Source organism: Callithrix jacchus, chromosome 16 (genome assembly GCF_049354715.1).
Source record: "Callithrix jacchus isolate 240 chromosome 16, calJac240_pri, whole genome shotgun sequence".
NCBI lineage: Eukaryota > Metazoa > Chordata > Mammalia > Primates > Cebidae > Callithrix > Callithrix jacchus.
Genome location: NC_133517.1, coordinates 95189516 through 95215000, shown reverse-complemented (window position 1 = coordinate 95215000; position 25485 = coordinate 95189516). Strand labels below are relative to the sequence as shown.

Here is a 25485-nt window from a genome sequence, read left to right as displayed (position 1 = left end):
GGCAGAATAATGGCCTTCCAAAGATATCCACATCCTAATCCCTGAAACCAGTGAATGGGTTGCTTTGCAGGGCAAAAGGGATTTTTGTGGATCTGATTAAGTTAAGAATCTTGAGGAGGGAAGGTTATTCTTATTCTGGATTATTCAGGTGTGCCCAGTATGGTCACCAAGGTTCTTGTGAGAGGGAGGCAGAAGCTTTGTCTTTGAAGTCAGAGGTGAGGCAATGGTGGAAGCAAGGTCTGAGTTCTGTAGGCTGTGAGCTAAAGGCAGGCAGTCAACCTTGAGGAGCTGGAAAGGCAAGAAGACGGCTTCTCCCCTAGAGCCTCCAGAGGGAAAGGTTGCCCTGCTGACCTTTAGGCTTCTGACCTCTGAAACTGCAAAATCATCCATTTGTTGTTTTTAGGCCACTAAATTTGAGATGATTTGTGATCGCAGCAATAGGAAACTAATAACATGTCTACTTCTTGTGTGCTAAAACCACAGTGTTCAGTGTTAAACTTGGTGTTCTATGCCCAATTTATTTATATCCATGAGACTAATGTTTCCTAGTATTTTAAACAGCTCATTAGTGATGTCCTATTGCTCTGGTTCTCCCTCTTCATAATGAAAATGAATTACAATATACTACCTATAAGCTTTTAGGTGAACATACTCTAGATGTTTCCAAACCTAATAGTGGAAGATCATATTCCTTTCCCTTGGAAAATAATCTAGGGATTAGATCCTCAAATTGGCTGTGATTCACTGACCCACATCTTACAAAACCAAAACCAGTAGGCACGGTTAGATGTAAATGCACATTTCTTTTCTTTTTTCTTTATTTTATTATTATTATTTTTTGCTGAGACACTGGCTAACATTTCCAACACTTAACCTGTAACAGAGTCTTTCACCAGCAAAACCACATCAAGGTTAAAAACTCTTCCTGATTTTGATTCTAATAAATGACTTGAAGAAAAGCATATCCCTGTCTGTTTACATCTATAAATTTAGAAGCACTGTGAAATCTCAAACAAAATTAGCCCGGGGATGGGATGGGGGGAATCAGGTAACCTAATTACAAAGGCTGAGCCACTTACCTTTGAAGGACTGTGGATCAGTGCTGTCCAGCCCAGCTGAAGGGAGAACAGACCAACCCTGGATAGGAGAACCGACAGCACTGTCGGGGGGTTAGAATTCTAACATGAGCAAAGATCATTCACAGATTGATGAGGCTTTTGTTGTTCCTGGCATTGAGCATAAAGAAGAGTCCTATAGCTGTGAATGGTTCCTAACAGCACCATTGTTATTGGAATAAGCCAGGAAACATTGGATCTCAGAAATGCATCCTTTGTGGCTGTATCTTTCAGGAAGAGAGCTTTGATTTTCAGAAAACCTGCCGTGTGTCCCCATGCTCTCCAACTGGATACCAAAATAACCAGTGTTTTCATGTAGGTACCAGACTGGTTTGGAATAGCCAAAGGCACATTAATTGGTTCTCTTGTATTATTTATTTCTAAAAATCAAGAGCTCCAAGTAGCTAAATATGCTTGGCATATGAGAAATCTCAGCAAGAGGTGATGTTATAATCAGTAGCCGAGATTATTGTAAATATTGTTTTCTGTATTTTCTCCCATTACCTAAGACCTCCCTGAAAACAGACTCCTTCTTACTCTCAGATGGCAACGATTTGCTCTGAATAAATGATTTCAAATGACAGATTGACTATGCAAATTCCTGGGGGGCTTTCTGCAAAGAAGTAGGCTGGCAAGTAGTTGCTATTTCTTCACCAGGAAAAAACAAAGTTAGAGCGAGTGGCTTGTCCATGCGTGCCAGCTAACATCTGGGACAAGCAGGACTCCTGACACACTTGGCAAGCAGCGCAGACTTCCGAGTCTCTCTCTCTCTCAAGGCACAGGGCAGAGACAGGCACAGTCTAGATTTCCCAAAAGTCATGATTTCAAGTGATTTTATTTTCAACACAGTGATTTCTTTCATTTAAAACTAAATGTGGTTTCATCTTTATGCTGGTTGAAGACTGTTTATATAAATACATTTTTAAAAAAAATAGATAAAATCTTTAGGCTGTATTATGCAGGGTTAAAAATCTATGGCCACTGTGTTTTCATGCGCTGTTATGTGTGACAATAAGGTTTAAATTCAACTCTCCAATTCAAACACAACTTGAAACTCAGAGTTCAGACACAATGGTTCACTTTCCTTGCTGTTGTAGCTGTGGATCTAAGTTCCAGGCCCCCACCTCCACATCAAAGTTACTTTCTTTTCTTTCTACCTACCCCCTTCAAAAAATAAAAGTAAAAAAAGAACTGCTCTAGGGTAGGTGCAGTTGGATGAAACCCATGAGCAATAACAAGATATGGCGCCCACATGAGGCAGTGCCTTGGCTAGGACTGTGTCTGCAGAGCCTTGGCCGGGACCAGTCCAGCTAGCATCACAGTACCTCCAGATCAGCAAGTTCAGGGTGGAGGTGGGGTAAACAAAAGTTCCCATAAAACACATCATTCCTAGGATGCAGGAGCGTGAAGCACAGAAGAAAAGCTTTGCTTATTTAGGAAACTGCTTAAATATTACCCATGATAAAACAGTCAAGGAAAATAGCCCATTCTTGTTTAATCTCTCTTCTCCATTTAAGCTTGCAAAGCCTGTGGTTATAAAACACACGTGGGGGAGTGTTTTACTGCCATATGCTTAGATAGTCACAAAGGTTCAGACTGGGTACCAAAGAGCCTACAAGGACATCAACAGATGAGTCTAACACCGAAGGAAGTTATTAGGATCATATTGTATATTTGTGAAGAGTTTAATTTTGGCACACCACTTTTATGACCGTTGAAGTGAGGTGGGCAAGGTTATTATGAAGTCATTTTGGATAGGTGACAGGAGAAAAGCACCCATTCAGGACAATTTATGTTTTCTTATTTAGTTTCATACAAAGTAGCCTAAGAAACCACATTTCCCCAACACATCTTCATGTCAGTTGAGTACTTAACCCTGGATATACCCAAGGTACTATCTATATCAGCAATCAGAGTTTGGCATGAACTAGGTTATCCCATTCATTCAATGAATAATTATTCCACAAATAGGCACTGAGTCATAATTATGTGCCAGAGAGAATATGAACAAGGCAGGCCTGGGCCTTCCACTCGGTTCACAGCTTCATCTTGTGCCTCTACCTGAGTGGTAGGAGCCTGGGAATGAGCCTACATCCCACAGAGAGTCCTATATACCCCTGAGACTAGACTTGGGTCTGGCCTAAGGGCAGAATCTTCAAGTTGAGATGGCAAAAGTTGTAGGAGTTAGGGATTCTAATGCTAAGAATGGGTCCCATGGTCAAATTAGTTAGGGAAACATGTCTTATCCATCCTCCTCTTAGAGATTTATAAGCAAATTAAAAGCACTGAAGAGTCCTCCAGTGAAGAAACATGCTATCTTTAATTCATCCAGCAACTATATTTACCCTGAAACAACCCTAGAACCAGCCTTTTGTAGGATCCACTGTGGGAAATGCTGATAGGCCCACAGTCTTAGAGCAGAATCCAAGGACTCTGATTTAGAAATTGAATCTTCCTGTAATCCAGCACTTTGGGAGGCCAAGGTGGGTGGATCATGAGGTCAGGAGATCAAGACCATCCTGGTCAACATGGTGAAACCCTGTCTCTACTAAAAATACAAAAAATTAGCTAGGCATGGTGGCGCGTGCCTGTAATCCCAGCTACTCAGGAGGCTGAGGCAGGAGAATTGCCTGAACCCAGGAGGCGGAGGTTGTGGTGAGCCGAGATCGCGCCATTGCACTCCAGCCTGGGTAACAAGAGCGAAACTCCGCCTCAAAAAAAAAAAAAAAAGAAAAGAAAAGAAAAGAAATTGAATCTTCCTAGTAGCAAACATGCTTGTCAGAATGGCCTGCTAAGATGTGGATTTCAGGGACCTCCTTGGCTTAACAAACTTTCCAAGGAGGCAGAGAACAAAACAACTCTACCTGTTCTCTAGCATGCTTTTCCTGAAGCCACTGCCCTCAGCCCTGGGCACCTTCCTTGGTTTCTGGGTCATCAGTTCTCTTGGACTTGGCCCCATAACTTCTGGCTTTGGTTCTCTCTGTGTTCTTTGACCCAAGTCTGGCCACAATCCCATTTGGCCTCCTGGTACCTGTTCTCATTCTTTGGTCCAAGGACACATCATGGGTCCCATGGCTCTACTCTACTATTCTGAAGCCAAGGACCTCCCTTCTAAATTGCTTTCCATGAAATTTCTTGCTTCTGGGACCACAAAGCATTCACCATCTTAAATCTAACCTTGTATTTCCTTGTGAGAATGGGTTACCTTACAGGAGAGGGTCATGGTCCATCCCCATTTTAATAGAGAGAATGTGATGGTGATCCAGTGACCCCGGAAAGGGATAGGAGTGGACCGTACTATATTACATCATATATTATCTCATCTCCTTGTCCCAAAAATTTATGAGGTAGTTGCAATTTTTTACTTTTCCAAATCAGGAAATGAATCATTTGAGAGTTTGTAAGTTGCCCAAGGTCACAGAGCTTTAGTGATTGAGTCAGGATTTGAACCTAGGCAGTCTGACTTCAAAGGGCATGCTGCTCTGAATCAAGAAGCCTCCCTTGATTTTCCATTCCACATCAGGTTCTACCAACTTATCCTCAAGAAGCCCTGCCTGGGAGCATGGCACTCCAGTGCTATCATCGTCTTAGGGCAGCCCAGGGTTCTCAGCTCACCCCTCCCTCACTAGTCAGTTCAGTGCACCATACCATGGGTTTGCTCTCTCCGTTCCTCTGCCAGAGCAATCTATCTCTACTACAGCTAAACTCCTAATCCACTCTGTGCTAGTGCTCCCTCTCTGGTAACAAAATGCTATAAGCCAGGCTAAATGTATAAGTTTCCAGAAGGTTCCACATGCAGGGGTTCTAATGGCAGGATGGTGGAGACCATGGGGGAAACTGTGGGGTCAGTTTTAGAATTTTGCCAGGATCAGGATTCACTATGCTCCCCACACATGAGCATCACCTAGGAAGCTTTTTCCTCACCTAATACAAAAGACCTGTGCCTAGGCCTCATACTTGACCAAATCAATCAGAACCCCTGGGAGAGAGACCCCGGCAGCGACATTTTATTAAAGCTCTCTAGCTGATTCTCATGTGAGACTAGAGCTGAATGTTCCTTTTTCTAAACATAGGACTAGTGATATAAATAAAAATGCATTTCCTAAATGTTGGCCTACGTACCTCCCATTGAGGCTATTTCCCACTGAAAAACATGTGCTTTCTCAGAGGGAAGAGATTTAAGAATTATGGACACGACTCTGATTATTATATGCTCTTGGGCCAGAATCAATTTTGTCCAGGCTTAGTTTTCTCATTCAGTAAAGAGGATTAATGCTAATGTACCTCAAAGGTACATAATAAAAATGACTAATTCAATAGTCATGGAGTACCACGTATGCAAAGTTAAAATGGTGCTATGACAAGTAAGGGGATTGGGGTAATTTGTCTCTTAAGCATTGCCAAGAAATCTCCAATAATTATAAATAGGGATCTAGGATGGAATTCAATGAATCATATACCATAGTCTCACTAATTACCTATAAATGGCTGCTATTCTTCCCTTCCGCTAATATCTTTCCTCTGGATAGCAACTTGGGAATATGAATCAAAAGAATACAATATCTTGAAATTTCTTTGGCAGATTTCCACAAAGCCAATGCTGTCTTGTTGGCCAGCTGTTTTCCTTGAAACAGGTGGGCTTCAACTTAAAGAAGGTGGGGCCCTACTATGAAAGAAATAACTAACCAAAGTATTCTTCCACTTACACAGCTTTCTTAAAACAGGAACTTCCCTTGTGTACAGTTCATTCATGTATTACCCTTGAGGAGAAAAAAAAAATCCAAAATGATGATGTAACTCTGAAATGATCAAGTTCACCAATGGGGAAATATGATTGAATTTTTAAAAGCTTTATATTAACTCATGTGTGATTTGAAGAGAGGTTTACTCCCATGAAGTTAGAAAGAGCAAAAGAGAGAGACAGATTTAGGTTATGAGACACAACTTTCACACCTGCTTGTCACATCTTGTCTCACAAGTGATGGAGTGCATGGGGAGTGAGTCATGGTGGAGGCAGTAGGCGCCATGAATGTGAGAGTATCTACCCAAGGCATGGCAGTCCCACTAGCTGGGCTCTCCGCTTCCGCATTCCCTCATGGCCAGCACCTAGGTCAGCCTTGTTTGCATAAGAACCATTTAACAATGGCTCTCTGTATCTACTATAAACTGAATGCTGCACTAAGCCTTCTAGGAAGAAAAAGGGAGCACGCTGTCTGCCCTTTAGGCTTGTCAACTTAGGGTGACCAGATATCCAAGTCTGACAGCCTCAATCTTTTGGGCAGCCCTACTAAGGGGATCTGTGTCAGTTCTGTTGGGAACTTTGTAGATTGGCCCCATCCTTAGGTTGCTCCTCATAAATAGGGAATATGCTCAGGTTGTGTAGTGATCTGTGCTGATAAATTCCTGCTGGCATTGGATCTCTTTGTCAGCAGTGGCATAAATCCACAGCAGGGGTTTTTAGCGATGCGACATGGTTCATCACATTGGGCTTAGAGTACAGATTATGACTTCGTAACTTACTGTCCCCTAGAGGCAAGGATTGCCATCAAGACCTAACACAGTGCCTGTATTCCAGCACTACTTGTTAAATTCAAGGGCACAGACTTTCTTCTCATGTTATGTGCTGACCACACATGATTGACTGAAACTTCTGGTGCTTGGCCATCTGTCCACAGCACAAGATCTTCACAGAGTGAGGAGATTAGGAGATGTTGGAGGCGCTCAAGATTTAGCTGGTATGAGTTAAGAATCACCTAGGAGGATTTTTATAGAGGCAGATCCCAAGCCCCACCTCTGTAGATTCTGATTACAAAGTTCTGAATTTGATCTCAGGAATCTGCCTCTTTCAACCACACCACTGTGGCTGTGATTCTGATGCCAATGACTGGAGGGCCCTGTGCTTAGACACTGTACCTCTCCTCTCAGGCTTCTGGGAAGATTCCAAACAGAGCCCTTGGGGATCCGTTTGGGCTGGTGCTCCTCTCCACTGACCCAGCAGCTCAGATCCAGCTGGAGGCTGGGGTAATGTGAGAACTTTATCTTCTCTGCCTGAGCAACCTTCATGCAGCCATTTCTCTCTTGGTATCTCTAGCCTTGACTTCATCAAGGGCTGCTGAGTATGTGTCCCTTTATGCCACTGACTTGACACTGTTAGCATTCCAAGACCTCACTTACCTATTAGGAGAGCCTAGCATTTCACTGATGGTTGCCAAGGCAGCCCCTGAGTCATATAGCTGAGAATATCCTGTCTTATAGTGTCACACATCTAATGCTAGTGGCTTCATTCTTAAAACAAATTCAGTTTGGTGCTGAGAAGTTGAGGATGTGATGGGTATGCCATTTGAGTCAGGGTCTCTGCCTCATCAGGTGAGGAATAAGATCCTTGGGAACAGCATGGACCCCTGACAATCCTATAGACAAACAAAAGAACCCTACTGAGATGTCTTTAGTGATGTTCTAAATCCTGGAATTAATTATCCGCAAAGACAAGAGACGAATGATGTGTATAGCACATGATCAGACTGAAAATGGCTAAAACGGAAAGAACAAATGGTTTCTGATCCAAAGCAGGTCTCTGTACTTACCCGGGATAATTCCCAGCCAATGTGCCCCTTCACTGCAATTGCAGGACGGACAAACCCAATCTTTTCTCTAATGTGTAATTCATTCTTTCACTCAGGGACAAACACATATCAGGTACCTGCTTTGTGAATAGAATAACACATCTCAAAATTACACGACTAATTTCAATTAACCAGGAACTAAGAGCCTGCTTCCTTTTGAAAACTATTAATTTTTTTAAAAAAAATATTAAGTTTGCAGAAATAGAAGCAAAGAACTCCAACTTCTGGAGAGGACTTTCAGGTGGTGACTGGAGTCGGAGGCATTGGAGCAAGGAAGTTCCAACAAACATCACAGGAGTAGCAGAGTCTGTTGGCTGAGGGGGTCATGCTTTATCTACTTCCAGCAGGCAACAGGAGCCCAAGGATGACTTGAAAGCTCCATTCTAAGCTGTCTTTGATTTCATAATGTCCCTGTGAACTGAAAGCTTAGTACAAATAATGCTACTTAATACAAGTATAAGCAGATGCTTTAATGCAAATTTGCAAAGAAGACTGATTATATAGAACCATGAAAGAGCCTTTACTGACACCTATTGAACTGACGACCCAACCTTTCTGCTAGAACAAAACAGCTCCATTTAGACCTGCATTCACTGAACTGGCAAAGATGAGAAGAACCCTGGAGTTAGACTGCCACTCTGCAGAAAAGGATATGACAGAGTTTAGAGATTTTCTTTGGGTGAATTAATAATCATCTGGGGACAATTTCTACCAGTCCCCTCCTAAGGAAGCTATGCTCCAGTTTGCCTCCTCTTCATCCATACTGCTCCTTCTGCCCAAAACACCCTTCCCCAAAGCTTTGCATGACTAAAAAGGAGGTCAGTAGCCTCAGCTGCAAAGAAAGACAACACACCTGTTTCCCAGGTCAACATCAAGCTTACTCATTTCTTTGTTCATTCATTCAGTTCCTGAGTTATTCAGTCTTCGTTGGGCACTTAATCCCAGTCCCCATGGGGTGCACTGAGGATGCAGATATGAAATGAGGCACCATGTTTACCTTTAGGAAGCTTGTAGCTTAATGAAGGAGACAGATAAAAAATTGTAGAACTGTGTGGTTAGTGGTCTGATTTAGGTGTGCATTTGACAGGAATACTGGAGAAGTTAGGAATGGGGCCTACGTGGAGTCCTGAAGAATGATACAGTGCCTGGATGAGGCAGATATGGTGGATTTGATGGCTGGAATGGGAAATCTGCTTTCACTTTGTTGTCCTTGTATAATGATCCATATTAATCACATGGTCAGTCAGGGTTGGGGTACTGTCTGGGCCATCAAGGAAGGAGAAATAGCGTCATGAAAAGTAAGGCATGTGCCATGGCCTCATGCCAATCATGTATCAGCACAATGGGGCAGCCATTCCAAAGTTAATATAATCTCTCTTCAGGATGGCAGACTAAACATGACAGTCTGCCTATTCTTCCTTCACAAATTCCAACTAAGTAGCAGAAACTATGTATGAAAAAGGAATAAATCATAGAACTGGGATGGAAGTCAAGAAAAGTTACCATCAGTAGACAGAAATTTTAAGAAATTTCTAGAAAATGGCCAACAGATATGTTTGGATTGAGCCAACAAAAACCACAATGTAAAATAGATTTGAGAGAGAGAGAATGAAGAGATGAGAGCTGTTCTTTTCAACAGAACCCTGAAGAATTCAGGTCTGGAGCCACAGGGAGAAGGAACAGTCAAGGTAATTAATAAAAAAAAGACTGAAGAATGTTGTTTTCCATCTCTTTCTACCCCCCTTCAAGATTTGCACAGAAGGGCAGTACACAAATGTAGTTCATCCCTAAAAATAAAGGCTTCCTGGTTCTGGCAGTCAGGACAGTCATAAGCTTGCCTGTCTGCTTCCCACTGTCACATGTGCCTCCTGCCAGCCAAACTGCCAGCCCTTCCATTCACGAGGAGGAGTGTGGTGGAAAACCATTCCTATATAACTGCCAAGGAAATCCCTCCAGTCACCTCTACTAGTCAACCCAGCCCTTCATTCATAAATATGATTCGGCCAGTCAAATTACTGGTTATTGAAGGAAAACCAAGAACATATGAGAGAAGGATCCAGAAGAGCAACAGAACATCTGATAATAAAGGAAATGGAGTTGAAACTAAGGACAAAGAAGGTAACTTTAAAAAAAAAAAAAAGGTACTATTTTTAGGGATATTTGAGAGAAGTCTGCATTCACAAACATAAAAAAATGATTTTACAAAGATGCTCAATGGAAAGGCTGAATAATTGAAATAAAATGACTCAGAAATAAATTTGAGATCCAGAACACAAAAGTGAGAAAATCCTATGAATGCACATAAAAGGGAAGAAAGAATAGATGAGAGAAAAGTTAAGACCACGGAGGAGAGATCCAAGAGCCCTAACATCTCCTAGAGCTAAGAGATCTACTGTTCTTTCCATAGTAAGAGCTACTAGAGGAGAAAACAAAGGAAACAGAGATCAACACGTCAAATAAATTATAGAAGAATATTTTTCTGGGCTGAATAAACCTTGAATCTTTGGATTTAAAAAGTATGAAGAGGAGTAATAATGAAAAAAAAAATCTGGACACTTCCAGGTAAAATTTATTACCTCCAAGTACAACAAGAAAATCCTAAAGGTTCATGGGACAGGGGTGGGAGATGGAGCTACCTTTAAAGGAATCAAAATCAAAATGGCAGCAGATGCTGCATCTGCTTCCAGGTTGCTAGGAGACGGTGAAACAAAGTCCATAAAATTGTGATAGAAAGTAATTTGGAGCGTTTTTCAATTATGAGGTCAAAATGAAGATCTACAAAGACAGAGCCCTTCTGTTATTTTGAAAAAAAATTAAAATATGCTCTATCAAAACTGAAAATGAATCTGGAAAGGGAGACAATGTGGAGACAAGGAAAATAATCCAGTTGTGATGGAAAGAAATTCTAGTAGAAGAGCGTAAATCTATCCATGTTAGAAAGGAGGCACAGAGGGCTCAGTGGAGAGCATCTTCAGTAAGAAAGAGGTTACCATGACTAGACTGAATAATTAAGCATCAAAAATTAAGCTATGACATGCCACATATGTACTGAAGATTTTAGTTTCTCCAGGTCAATCAGAGAAGACAAAGATAATTAGAAACTTTGGAAGAATAAATATATATAAAGGGCAATCATGCCCCAAATATAAGGCAAACTAAAATACTGTATGTGTTTAAACAATTTGTGGAACATAAAAAATGCTGATGTTTGAAGCAAACAAAGTTAAGCCTCTCTGGTCAAAGGGGAGGGTCAAGAGATGTAGGGAGTTCTCCTATATTTCCCGTGAGTGCTAGCTCACTGGGGGAAAGAATCACTTCCCTATTGTATAGTTCATTTTTCCTTCTGAAAGTGGTTTATGACTTTATGAACTATATTCCTTGCAGATTACATTCTTTATATAATTTTCACCAAGAAAATAATCCTAAAGGTGGGATTTGGTTTTGAACTCGGTTTTAAAACCGCTTCCCCTACCAAGGGTATTTTTGTTTGATTATCTGCAGTTTTTCTGTTTTCCTGAGACAGTTAACTAAGCTTTATTAACTAAAAATATAAGCCTGTACTCATTATGAAACAATTTGTTTTTTAAGTTACTCCTCAAACTCTTAATGTTTGATCTTTAATTTTTAATAAATGAAAATTAGTTAGAAACAGTAACTCTTAAACAACTGTGTGAAGTTGAAATCCTCAATTTCATTTCAGAGTTCTTTTTCTTCTGTTGAAATAAAGTAAAATTAAGTATAATGTTTTTTAATTTAAAAATATTAGTAGTGGTTACTTTTAGACAGTAGAACATTAAGAATGATGTTTCTTCTGTTCTTTATACTCTTCTGTCTTTTCCAAATGGTCTACCAGAAATATATATTGATTCTATACTTAAGTTATTTAAAATGAATATTAATAGAAGACAAACATAAGACTATCTAAATACAGTACTAGAACTACAAAGTCTCCCAGGCTGAATGGCTGGTTAGTTGAGTGATTATATAAAAATTGTACTGGTTTAAATAAGTGATTTAGAACACATACTTCAGCCTACAATCTCCTTTCCTTTAACATCGAAACATACTCCAATGTTGTATGTCTAATACATCTGTCATGAAACAGATGTTTGTTTTTTGTGTACCTTTTGCCCACGTGTGTAAACCTAAGAAACTTTCAATTAATTTAGGACTTCTAACAGATTTTATTAGTTAAAGAGCTTATGCAAGAGAAAGAGGAAAGGCAGGTTTATTTTAAATGCCCCAAAAATGTCCATGTTTAAAAACAGTAGAATGGTGGTTGGCTGGGGTTGATGAGGAGGGTGACAGGGGGTGAGTTTAATGGGGAAGGAGTCTCAGCTTGGGAAGATGAGAAAGTTCTGGAGACGTGCAAAGGTAATAGCTGCACAATAATGCGAATGTACTTAGTGAACATCCACATAAAGATGGTTAAAATGTAACATTTATATGTATGTTTTACCACAACAAAAAAGTCCCTGTTAATTTTAAATCCAGGCATGATATAACATGATTTCAGTGAAAACTTTCCTTTTTTATGGCATTTAGTAATCAATGTCTTTTAGTTAACCTGAAGCATAACTAAGTTTTATGCCTTTTGTGGCTCTAACAAAATACCCCTCCTGACAGGGGTGCTGATGGAACACTTAATGGACTTTTGATCAGTCCTTGGCTATAATCCATAGGCTGTTTTGACAGTCTGAGGAGAAAGAGAAAGAGAATTCTATTTCTAAATAGTAATAGATTGACCTTTAAAAATTGGAAGTTGATCAACATTTTTCAAAGTGGGCACAACAGATCTAGTGACAATTTCTTTTACAAAGTGGAATTTGAACCAAAGGTTGCATCTTTAATGATTAAATAGCTTCTATTTTGTAAAATATACTCTGAATATACATATATATTGACCCTGAAAGAGAGAATGGTTTGCTTCAACCACCCCAGGCAGCTGGGTTTGTATGGGAGCTCAGGGCTCACCAAGGGTTCCCTGACCATTCCCTCCTGAATAGCCAGGAGATGACAAGGAGCACAGCATGGGCAATGGCCTCAGGGCAAAGGCCACTGGACACAGAAACCAATTTCCAAACCTTCACAATTGCCAGCAGCAATGGCAAGTGATGTCTTGTAAGGGGAAAGCATACCTTTCATTCACCATCAGAGACTGAAATAAATGACTCAACTGGTTTAAAATCTTTATGTGATCAAGGAGCTAAGAAATATATGGCCGATTCAATTTCCTTCTGGTGTTGGACCTTAGGGACGTGTGAATCTGCGTGCTGCTAGAGTGAAATCATCATCAATAATAACGCAGTATACTTTACTAGAATGTAAAGTATACTGATGGTGTTTTTGTGGGCTACCCAGGGATTTGTTTTCTATTATTCTTTGTATTGTACATATATATTATACATAGTTTTTTGCATGTATAATTTGTAATATTTTTCTTAAAGATGTCATGCTTTGGTTAAGAACATTCTGACAGTTGCCAGACACAGATATTGATGATCAGCATTCAGAGATTTCAGATGTAACACAATGCACTCACAACTTACAACCAAAACTTCACCGAACACCATTTAGTTTTTCATTGGTGACATGATTCAAAGATTTTTCAGCATAATGGTGCAATGTCCCAGGGGTTTCATTTTATACACACACATATGTATATATAATTATAACAGTTTTCATTATATACTCATTATAGTATAGTTTTTAGTTTTATAGAAAATGTTGCAAAGGCTTGACTTATAAAATTGGCTTAGAACTTAATATGACTGATTAGTAGCATGTCATGTGTTTAAAACTATGAAGTTACACAGCTCTGCCAATGGATATAACCACCTAAAGTTAAAACGGCTACTCACGCCATATGGAGGGCAAAAGAGAATTCGCATTTTTTAAAATTTAAAAAGTTAAAACTTATCTCTGAGAAAAAATGAACAAAAAGGGAATCTCTAACTTAGCAAGGATTTAAACGAGCTATGTAAAGTGAAAGGTAGCAGAGTCACTAAAATATTCTCACACCTTTTAACATGTACATCCCTTCCCTGTTCCCAGCTTTCCCCAGCTTCCTAGTGTCTATCAGATCAAATCCAGCTTAAGTGGATAAATCCTAGATCCTCCATGGTCCCACCATATAGATTCTACATTTTTTTTCCTTTTCCCAACCATGTTCTTGACTCCAAATGGGGAGGTGTCCTATTTCTGTCAGTAGGATGTCCTCATCGTGCTTCCCAATGAAGGATTATCCTTTCACTTTTGCTACTCATGCCAGACACTCTCCATCCTTTAGGCCCAACTCAAAAGCTCACTTCCTCTCCAAAGTCATCTCAATGCCATATATCGTCTTGGGTTAATATATTCACTAATCACCTAATAGAGATGTAAAGAGTCAGCACTGTATGTCCAGTGTGACCCTGGGCACTGTGGGAGGTTGTAGCCAGGGTGAGAGATGTAGCTCTGGTCCTCAACTGCAGATGCCATCCAGTGTCCCTAACTAGACTGTCACCTTTTCAAAGACTGGCTGGTCCTATATTACTTGTGCAGTATCCTACTTAGCTGAAACATCTTGGATGAGGTGGGACATATCCTGGTTATTGGAAAGTCTGGGTGATTTCACCACATCTGCCCTGTGTCTATGGTGAGCAAATGAGGAACAACTGGAGAAGCCTTACCAGTCCTCAGACATGAAAGGAATTTCATAGGTGCTCAACTCTAGGGCTCATTGTACAGCTAACAAATGTAGAATGAATAAATGAATGAGAGCCTTGTTGAGGGAAGAGGAAAAGACCATTAGGATGGGGTGAAGCTTAAGCAAATAAGAGAGTTGGGGCACCGATTTCATGACAGCAGAAGGGAAAGGGATGCCTCTTTGAGTAATAATACAAGGACCACATTTCTGAGGATTTCAAATGCAAGGTCTGACCAACATGTGGAGCCAATGGGACAGCTGCCATTTTGGCCAGTCCAATGGGACAGCTGCCATTTTGGCAACTTTACTAAGAGGAAAAGATTTTGTTGAATTAGCTAAATTTTACCTGGCTAAGGAGAATACCCTAGCTTTACTACAAACCATTAGAGCAGAAAAATTGTCCTAGAAACATAGGAAATGGGCCAAAAGAGAGTGTCAAAGAAACAGCAGGCTCTAACAGTAGACAAGAAGGCAGCAATTTAGACAGAGTAGGTACAGGAAGGGGAGACAAAGGTGGACAAGGAGAACTGAGCAACGGTCTAGGACAGATGTTAATAGTACTGCCATCCACACTGCACTCTCCTGCAGCGAGGGTCCCAGCCAGCGGGGGACAGTGAGCGAGGTATTGCTAAGGCATGTAGTGTGGCCTCAGTGTAGCCCAAATCTTTTCCTAGAACCAGCAACAGCATTAACATATAGGACATTGTTCCAAATTTCCAAGCAGGATGTGCTCCTAAAGCTTATTTGTAATTTGGTTGGTAACAGAAATATATTTTCCTCCAGAAGTTGGGTTAGGTTAGGCCAAATCACAAAAGTCTGTTTAATAATCCACATGTACCTGAAGTTTAGCTCTCTACACAGGCATTTCACTCATTTCTAAGTACCCCAATGTTCTAGTTACTGTGACTGCTTAAGAAATTACCCCCACTCCCAAATCCTATGGGCTTAAGACAATAACAACTTTAATTTTGTTCATGAAACTGTAACTTGGGGCAAGGTTCAACAGGGATAGTGAATCTATAGTTCCCCTGCATAGGAGGGGAAGGAAGACCCGAAGACCAGGACTGCAGTCATCTGAAAGCTTGCCCACTCACATGCCTGCCAGTTGATGCTGGATGTCAGCTGAGACGTGAGCAAGAGATGTTAGCTGAAACACCTACTCCTGGCCTCTCTATATGGTCTGGGTTTCCTACAATGTGGTGACTGGATGCTAAGGGAAAATGTCAAGAAGAAAAAGAAAAGGCAGAAAGAAAAAAAATTGTATTCCTTTTCTGATCTGTCCTTAGAAGTCACCTAGCATTATTTCCACTGTACTCTATCCGTTGGACCAATCATAAGCCCATTTAGGTTCAAAGGGAGAGGCAATAGCCTTCACCTCCTGATGGTGAGGAGCAAGATTCTAGAAGAACATGTGGTGATGCACTGACTCACGCCTGAAACCTCAGCCCTCTGGGAGACCAAGGTGGGAGGATCTCTTGAGGACAGGAGTTCAAAACCAGCCTGGGTAACATAGCAAGACCCTATCTCTATAAAATAAAAACAAAAAATTAGCTGGGCATGGTGGCATATGCCGGTAATCCTGGCTACTGAAGAAGCTGAGGTGGGAGGATTGCTTGAGCCCAGGTTCATGGTTACAGTGAGCTATGATTATACCAATGCACTCCAGCCTGGGCAACAGAGTGAGACTTCATCTCTAAAAAAATTTTTTTAATGTGGTAATTAATGGTAAGGCTATTGTTGAGTCAAATCTGCCACGACATATGACATTACTTCTGGGGAAAATGCAATATATAATAGTAAGACCTCACTTAATGTCACTGACAGCAAAACCAATTCTTTCTTCTCATTAATGTTACAACAAAACAATGTTTAATGAAATGATGGTATTTGAGGATCAGCTGTATATTCCAAGTTGAAAGGCAATATAGCATAGTGAATAAAGAGCCAGGACTCTGAAGCCAAATGCCTAGAGCTCTATTATATACTTGTGTGACACTGAGTAATTTGTTTAAGCTCTCTGTGTCTCAATTTCCTTATTTATAAAAGTGGAATGTTGCTAAAAAAAATAGTCATTTAAAAAAGAACTTTGAAGACTACCTAGCTTCCGAAGTGTTAGCTATTATTATAATACTCTTCCAATTCTGACTGCTTCCTCCTGCCTCCTTGAGGGACGGTGGTGGCAGCACTACCAGAAGTAGAAGATTAATAACAACAGTTCACATTACTGAGTACCTAATAGCTGTCAATTTCTATGCCAAATAAGTTGACTCAAGAATCCAAGAGGGAGGTCCTAATATAATTCAGCATAAGAAAACTGTCTTAGGTAACTTGCCCAGAGTATCTAGCAAGTGGGAGAAACAGGATTTGCCCCCGATCAGTTTAACTAGATAGATGGAGCCTGAGTCCCTGGATGACTCTGTGGAGCATAGCCCTTCTCCCAGTCCTGATTTCTGGGTGAGTAAAAAATGAACAGTGTTGGATTATTCCATTAGAACTGGGGGCTATTCATTACAGCAGTGCCCCTGTCCTGACTGGGTTAGCACAGGGAAGATGGGAGAGAGATTTTCGGATGTTGCTAATTTAAGGACTCTTTTCATAAAATACGATGGTTTTTATTATTTGCATAAAACAGGGTATTTGCATGAAAGAAAATATTCTCAAGGTCAGTCCCTACCAGTCTTATTTGGTTTCTGAACTAGAGGACAAATAGCCTCCGGCCAAGTGGGAACAGGACTGAGCATAACGACCTGGAATCCCGGACACTGATGAGAACAGACTGCTCACAAAGGAGGCCGGCTGTTCACCAGCTGCAGAGTGTCTCTTCTGGGGCTTCACTCTAGTGTGAAACCTAATGCTTCCCAGGTTGTCTGTTTTGTTTTGATGTTCTGTTTTGTACTGTTCCCTTTTAGAATTCTCTTTTGGACTCCAGTGGTCAGCGTGGCTGTGGGAAAGAGAACCGCAGTTAATGGTACATAGAGATCTCTGAGCAAGTTCTCTATACAGTTAGACTGCATGTCCCATGATGGAAGGGACCTGCCCTCTGTTGTACCTCATAGCAACCCTGGGGTCTAGCTCAATGCCTGATACATAGTATGTGCTCAAAATTTGCTGAATGCGTGAAAGACTGAATGTTCAAAGAAAAGCTCAAGCAAACAAAAGCCAGGGTCCATAAAGACCCTTGGGTTCTCTGTGCCAGTGGCATATCTCACTTGAGGGCCCCATCAGGGAGGACCTCATATGCCTATTACAACACTGTCAATGCAGCAGTCAGCTAATAAATGTTTACCAATGGAGTGACTGCTGCACATGATACATGGTAAGACAGGAAGGTACAGGATGGGGAAAGTTTTGTGAGATGCTACTTTTGATCTCCAACGATATTGTAAATATGGTGTCGTCACATATGATCATAGTTTGAGTGATAAAAATCATATCAAAGTCTGTGGGGGTCAGCTGAGAAGATAGCCAAAGAATACACCACTTTTCTTGACATTTACCTCTAATAGATAGGGCTTAAATTCATTAAAGCAAACTAAGTCCAGAATCATCTTTTTAAAGAAACCATCCTTGCATAAAAGCAATGTACAGCCGTTGGTCTTCCTGCAGTCACTGGGAGAGATCAGAAGACATGAACAACCCTCCTATCAAGACAGGCAACAGCGGGAATATCTTTCAGGCTAGAGATTCCTTTCCTACAAATCAAATATGAAACTTCATCGTGACCTGAGAACATTCTGGCTTATATTAATATAAACTAAATTTTAAATGGATGCTGTGTCTTTATTTAAAGGCACTTATGGAAATACATGCAAAAAAACCCCTAAAGTTCACACTGAGATAAAAAGGGCAGACTGTTTTTAGTTTGGAAAATGTGGCTCCGGTGAATTTAAATATTTATCATACAATTTTCATATCAAAATCAGTGAGTATTAACTTTTATGGCATCACTTCTGGAAACAATAAAAAATACTGCATTTTGAAATGCTATTTCTAGTTAGATCTCCATTATGCAGCACCAGTTAAATAAAAGTAGATTTTATGAAAAATAATGGCACATTCCTTTGTGAAAAGTTTCAAACACCTGGCATTGAGGAGCAGACAATACAGCCTGAAGTCAGAGATTTTAAACTTTTTCCAAGTTTCTTGATCAAGTTGCTACAGAGACTCAGAGATCCCAAGGCAAGTGTTCTTTTCTAATCCAAAGAATAAGAAATGTTTGAGAACATGTCTTTCGTAATTCCTTTGAGAACACATAAAGACAAATTGTTAAGCTTCCATTTCAAATGTGAGGGATTTGGATTGAGTTTAAACAACAGCTTGTGCAAAATGTCATAGCTCCCATTCTCTTACGCGGAGACAGTGGGTGCTGATGTCATAGAAAGGAAGACTTTGAACGTTCTGAACGTAGGGCTGTGATGGCAGCTGACCAACTGCAAAGTCACGCTGTCGGTTTGGAGAGGAAGATCAGGCACTATTTTCTGCACATTCAAAGAAACATGTAGAATGAGACAATTACTTACATAAGTCACAGTAAACGATATTACTAATACCCTCTGTATTGGTCTTAAATTTTCAACAAGCCAAATAAGGTGCTGCATTCAGATACTTAGGCAGTGTCTCCCATTCCCACTTAATTTCGAACATGCCTCTTCCTAGAGATCTCTGGAAGATTAACCTTTAGGGCTCTCTCTCAAGCAATGAATTAACGTGACAACTGATCAACTCACACGTGTCCGTGCTTTACATTAAGCGGGAAAGCCGCATACCTTCTTTAATGCTTGCTTCAAATATTATGAGCACATGAAGTGCCTTCTAGAGTATTTCTTCAGCTACAGTCTCAAATAACAGCCAGCATTCTTCATCCAAATGCTACTTGCTTATCTTCTCTGAGTGGATCAAGGCTCTTTTGTAAATAGCTATAGTCTTACTTCTGTGGCCCACGGTTTTAACTTGCATAACTTGCAATAACACTATGAGTTTTCCTTTTAACCCCTGTCTAACCAGGTAAGGGTTCCCCATCCAAGTCTGTTAATGGATCTCAAGGAGGAAAATAAAGGAATGTAGCTATATGTTTGGTCGCTATACCAACATATCCTTCCTTTCCATGCAGAATTTAGAGAAGACTGCAAAATGCACACACTCAAAGAATAAAATCCGATGTAGTGAAACTGAATGTGGAAATGGGTGATGGGTTTTGTCCAGGGCAGTTCCATCACCTTTTAGGGTTAGGTTACCACTAACCACGAGTTAGGGCATCACTAACTCGCATCAATTGACTCAGGAGTGGATAAAGTTCAAGACGGCCTGAGGAACTTGGGAAAAATACTATATCTTTAGTTTCACTAACCTCAAACTGAAATTTAGTATTTCCTTCAATTAAAATGTAGGCCACAAACCACAGCACCTGTGATATTGTGCCAAGAGAAATCACAGATATTTTCACCTCATTTTACAGCTGTTGTAGATTTCCTGAAATATCTTCTATGCTCACCACTACTTCAAAATTATTGTACTTACTGTACCTGCTGCTAGATTGCATTATTTAATAATGTGTTATTAACAAAGCACATATCACAATTTTGTAAAATTTAATGTTTTTCAGTGCAAGTGGTTTCACTTGTAACCCTGCATACTTTATTTTATGCATTTGAAAACATAATTCTGAGAAAAGTCCATAGGCTTTGCCAGGCTGCCAAAGAGGTCCACGGCACCAAAAAGGTTAAGAATGCCTGAAATTGGCTGGGCACGGTGGCTCATACCTGTAATCCCAACACTTTGGGAGACCAAGGCAGGTGGATCATCTGAGCTCAGCAGTTTGAGACCAGCCTGGCCAACATGGGGTTTCACCCCGTCTCTACTAAAAATACAAAAAACTAGCCAGGCACCTGTAATCCTAGCTACTTGGGAGGCTGAGGCACAAGAATTGCTTGCACCTGGGAGACAGTGAGCCAAAATTATGCCACCACGATCCAGCCTGGGAAACAGTGAAATTTTGTCTCAATAAAAAACAAAAAAGAATGCCTGAAACTATATACAAAATATTTAATAATACAACAGCCAGGTTTCTAAGAGTGAATTGTCTTTGCCAGCATCTTTTGAAGCTGCAACAAACATGACCTTGAAATCAACAGTCTCAATGCTGTAAATAAATGATTCTGTTGAGAGTCTTTTTTTTCTTTCTTATTTTGCCATAGGAAAAGACCTGTAGATCCTAGAGCATCTCTGCTTTCACAGCATAGGCTGTTTTATTTTAGCGATAAATTTCATCATTGAGATTTTGCATCAACATTGAATTGTTTTCTTTTTTTAATTATTTTTATTGTTATTATTATTATTTTTTTGAGACAGAGTTTTGCTCTTGTTACCCAGGCTGGAGTGCAGTGGCGCGATCTCAGCTCACAGCAACCTCCATCTCCTGGGTTCAGGCAATTCTCCTGCCTCAGCCTCCTGAGTAGCTAGGACCACAGACACACGCCACCATGCCCAGCCAATTTTTTGTATTTTTAGTAGAGACGGGGTTTCACCATGTTGACCAGGATGGTCTCCATCTCTTGACCTCGTGATCCACCCACCTCAGCCTCCCAAAGTGCTGGGATTACATGAATTGTTTTCTTATATTTCATACTGCTGAAATCCAGTCTATTTTGAAAGGGCATTGAATACACTTATTATAAGATTTTAATTTAAAACATAGAGACAGCACTAAGAAAGTCTCTGCTACCTGGAAAAACTATAATGATAATTCCACATTTTGAATAAAAGAAGTAAATGTCAAAGTGTACCTCATCGAAGATAGTGCTTTTAAATGACAGTGCTACTGGTCTTATCTGGGCTCAACTGAAATGTTACATATACATTACCATATTTCTAGGGGTGTTAAGAATATGGCCTCTGGGTTACTATTTGAGATCAATTAAATGATGAGATTATGTCTCAGTACATGTGCTTAGAATGAAAGCACATTAGACTTTTGGAAAATCCTCCATGGAGGCTCTGGCCAAAAATAGACATGTCAAATGCCAGCAAGCTCAATGAATATTCACTCATTGAGAGCTAATGGGAAATTATTGATATACCCATAGTTATTCACTTATTACTGTACCTAAATGCTGTTCAAAATTTTCACCTCCTAGAGTAAAATAAATACTATTAGAATTGTGAAGCAAATAAAGAACATAAAAATTAAAACAATATATTCTTGCACTAAATTAAGGTATAATTCACACACTGTAAATATATAGCATTCATATATACAGTTAAACCAGTTTTTTCTACTACTTAAAATACTAGCTGTATTATACGTAGTACTCTAAAATTTGTCCGTTTTTCTGTTAAACTTGTAAGATTTAGACAGCTGGTTATAAATCTAGACTTTGGCTAACTCCAGTACTACAGGTATTCTTTAAATCACAGGCTCCAAAGCAATTCAACCTGAATGTCATGAAAGAAAATTTGAAATCACTAAACTTGGGAAAGAAAGAACCTACAATACAACGAACACAATTTGTGGTATATAGTATTATAGGAATAAAGAGATAAAATTCTTATTCATCACAGTTATTTAATTATTCATTGAAGATACAGAGCAAATTGTCAGTGACTACTTGTATTTGAGGGAAAGAGGAACTTGTATCAATGATACATTTCAGTTTAGGGCTATTGCTTTCTTCTTTAGGTAATTATTTCAATTTTTAAAAATAAAAACCGCTTACATGACTCCTTAGTAAAGACTATCCCATGACATTCTCCTCACAGCTGAATTTTCAGTGGAGGACCCTGGAAATGTGCACTTTGCTCTAACAACCCAAAAGCAATTGCATGCACACATGTAAAGGTTCCACCCTGACTTCCTTGGCATATTCCCGATAATTTCCCTCTAAACAGGAAGCTGTTGACAATTTTTCCTGGTACTTTCAGAATACCAATGGTCTTATTTACAAGCAAAATCCCAACTTTTGTTTCAGTTATAATGTTATTTCCCGTGGTTCCTATTGTTGCTAAATATGAATGCTGCAAATAAGAGAAAGCAAATTCCAAACTATTTTAGGCTGATTCAGAATTGAGTAGCAATTGTAAAAAGAAAAGTCAGAAACACATTGCAAGGGTATGCTGGAGTTTTTAACCCAAAACAATACTGAAGGGAGGATTCCTGGAATTCAAGAGAGAATATTTGGCTCAAGCTGCAAAATCCGTACCTCTAAATAATGTTATGTTAGCAAGTGTTGAGCAAGCAAGGCGATTATATTTTAACCTACTTCACAGAACATTAATCCAAATTTAACCAAATTCCAGAGAGCCTGCCCGAAATTCACATCTAGAAGCTGCTTCACATTTTCCCCTTGGTACAACAATAATTGCTCATGAATACTAACTTGTAGGAGGTAAGAGAGAGGGGAAAACCACAATGAGCTATAAAAACATCTAACAATTGTATATGAAGCAAACTAATTACCTCACTCAGAAGAAGCACACAATGTAACAGTCCATGCTCTGCAGCCCCTGGAAACAGCAGTAGCAGCAGCAGCAGCAAGGTCCAGCATCCACCAGATTCTCACAAGCCTTTGACTGTGTGGACTCAGCCACAGACTCTGCCTCTAGCTGACGTCAAAGTCCCTGTCACATGGCCAGATGAAAGCCAAGAGATCATTGGTTGTCGTAGCAACCACAGACTGGCTCTGAAATTATTTCAATAGGTCATCTGTCACTGTGGTGTGTGTGTGTGTGAGAGAGAGGGAGTGTGTGTACACACACACCACACAACCATCACGGACAGCTCCCTGACAACCTCAGCTCCTGAAGTTTTGACTCCAGCATGCCTACAACTTTCCTCTTTAAGGCTTTGGTGTCTTTTCTTTAAAGTTACTTGCAGGAAAATCTATGCCACCCTGAAGTTCCCATTTGTCTCACTATCACCAGCATGAAGCACATCTCTCTCTATAACAAAAGGAAAGAAAATAAAAAATTCTGGATTAGTTTTCTTAGCCAATTAAACTTATTTACAAGCAAATATATAAAAAGAGAAGCTCAGGGGTAGGGGTTGGAGGAGAATATATTTTAAAAACCATGTCACAATCCATATGAATGTACTGAGACCACGCTTGTGATGGAAAGAAAAATAAAAACCAGTGGGTGATGGCTCAGAGACAGATGAGACAGTCTACTAATCGTGATGCGAAGTAGGTTGTAGAAATCAGATAACAGAAATTCCCAATTCCTGGATTGTAAACTGTCTAAGCAAAAATGATGACCAAAGGAGTTTCAAAGCAGTGTTACTTTAAAATAGCCATGTGAGTAAGCTGAAAACTTTGCTCTGGGGCCACACGGGTGCCAGATCCTCCCCTCTTGAGTCCTCTTATCCACAGCCCTTTGCTGGGACTCAACATTGAATAAATAGGTCCAGTGTTCCACAAACACAAAGTGTAAGGAAAGCCCAGAGCCACAGAATAAAACAGTAATCTCACATGTTTTCTAAGGTCAGCTTTATTTCCTTTAGGACCACCCTAGCTTACTTTTAACTCTGCACACGTGCCTATTTCCTACTTAATTCTCCTTCTTAATTAATGGAAGGTCAATTAAACAAAATCAGTGAAACTCACAAGAAGGTACTCTGAAAAAGACATTCAGAAAATGTATGCCCATACAAAGGAGAAGGAGTTAAAAGGCAGGGAGAAGAGACTGCCCTCAAAACCCTAAGGACCCTTACATGCTAGACTCATAAGGACTTCTATTCTGTTTCTTAAAAAAAAAAAGAGTAGCTCCAGTATGCTACAAAATATAAATGGAACCTAAGCCAGCCAGGCAGATTACATTTGTGTCACTGTAAAAGAATGAAATGTATTCAGTAGAGTCAGAAATGACTGCTTGGTCTTATTATTAATTCAAACTGCTTGGTCATAGAATTGTCCTATTTCATCCTCCTTTTCATCTTCCTTTACTTCTGTCCAAGCCCTAATTGAAAGAAAAGATAGATTTTTATTTAAAAACTTGTTTTCCTGATGCTATTAGCTGTAGCACTACAAAACTGAAATCAAACTATAAAGAACTGTCCTCCTTTAATTTCCGATTAATGACAGTTGGGAATTAACCTGTTTGAACGAGGACAACGGAATCCAATGTCTATCTAACACCTCACTAGAGGCAGATTTCACCAACAGCCATAATTCATAAATTTGCAATTTGTTTCAATTATGGTTCTGGTTTTATCTTCAGAAATGCATGATATAGTAATGAGGCAATGGGAAGAGGCAAAGAAACACACCCCTCTAGCTTTCCTGGGCCCCACTTACTCTGAGCTGCTTAATTTACGAGCTCTCTGGCTCTAATCCATGGCTGCCTAATCAACTCTTCCTACTCTTTATGCAGGTTTAGCATTAGACAGAAAAACTCAGTGCCACATTCTGCTAACAGGTGATGTCTTCTGAAATAAGTTCTCAGTTCTAAAAAAAAAAAAAAAAAAAATGCCTAAAATTCAGGACTTTAAATGGATTGATTTAAAAATTAGCAAAAAACAACACTCTTATCTTGACTGGTCCAGCATTTTTAAGACTAAGTATACATTGTACGGCCTTGGGCTTCAGCTCATCATTAGTTAAAATATTCAGTGAACTGGCCAGGCACAGAGGCTCACGCCTATAATCCTAGCACTTTGGGAGGCCGGGGTGGGCAGATCATGAGGTCAGGAGATAGAGACCATCCTGGCTAACACAATGAAACTCTATTAAAAATACAAAAGATTAGCCAGGTGTGGTGGCACACGCCTCTAGTACCAGCTACTCAGGAGGCTGAGAGACAGGAGAATCACTTGAACCCAGGAGGCAGACGATGCAGTGAGCTGAGATCATGCCACTGCACTCCAGCCTGGGCAACAGAGAGAGACTCTGTCTCAAAAAAATTGTTTTTTTGTATGTATGTATTTTTTTTCAGTGAACCTTCAAAATGAAAAGTGGGTGCATGTAGCCCTTTTTTCTTTAACAAGCTTCAACCTGCCATCACTCATTTTCCTTTATAAACTACCCAGGTTTAGAGTTTCTTAGACCAAAAAAGCTACAAGTGTTCTGTG

General features: G+C 40.0%; 1 protein-coding gene across 16 annotated transcripts in view; it reads right to left on the bottom strand.

The window, feature by feature from the left end:
- The window catches only part of NCALD (neurocalcin delta), a 471461-nt gene that overhangs the window by 88281 nt on the left and 357695 nt on the right, over nt 1-25485 (bottom strand). The window contains exon 1 of one of the 16 annotated variants that reach the window (XM_078353431.1): nt 22879-22989. The exons of the other annotated variants lie outside the window; for them this stretch is intronic. The gene's annotated coding sequence lies outside the window, so the exon portion shown is untranslated. Of the gene's footprint in view, nt 1-22878; nt 22990-25485 lie in introns of those variants that run through there. 16 annotated transcript variants of the gene reach the window in all.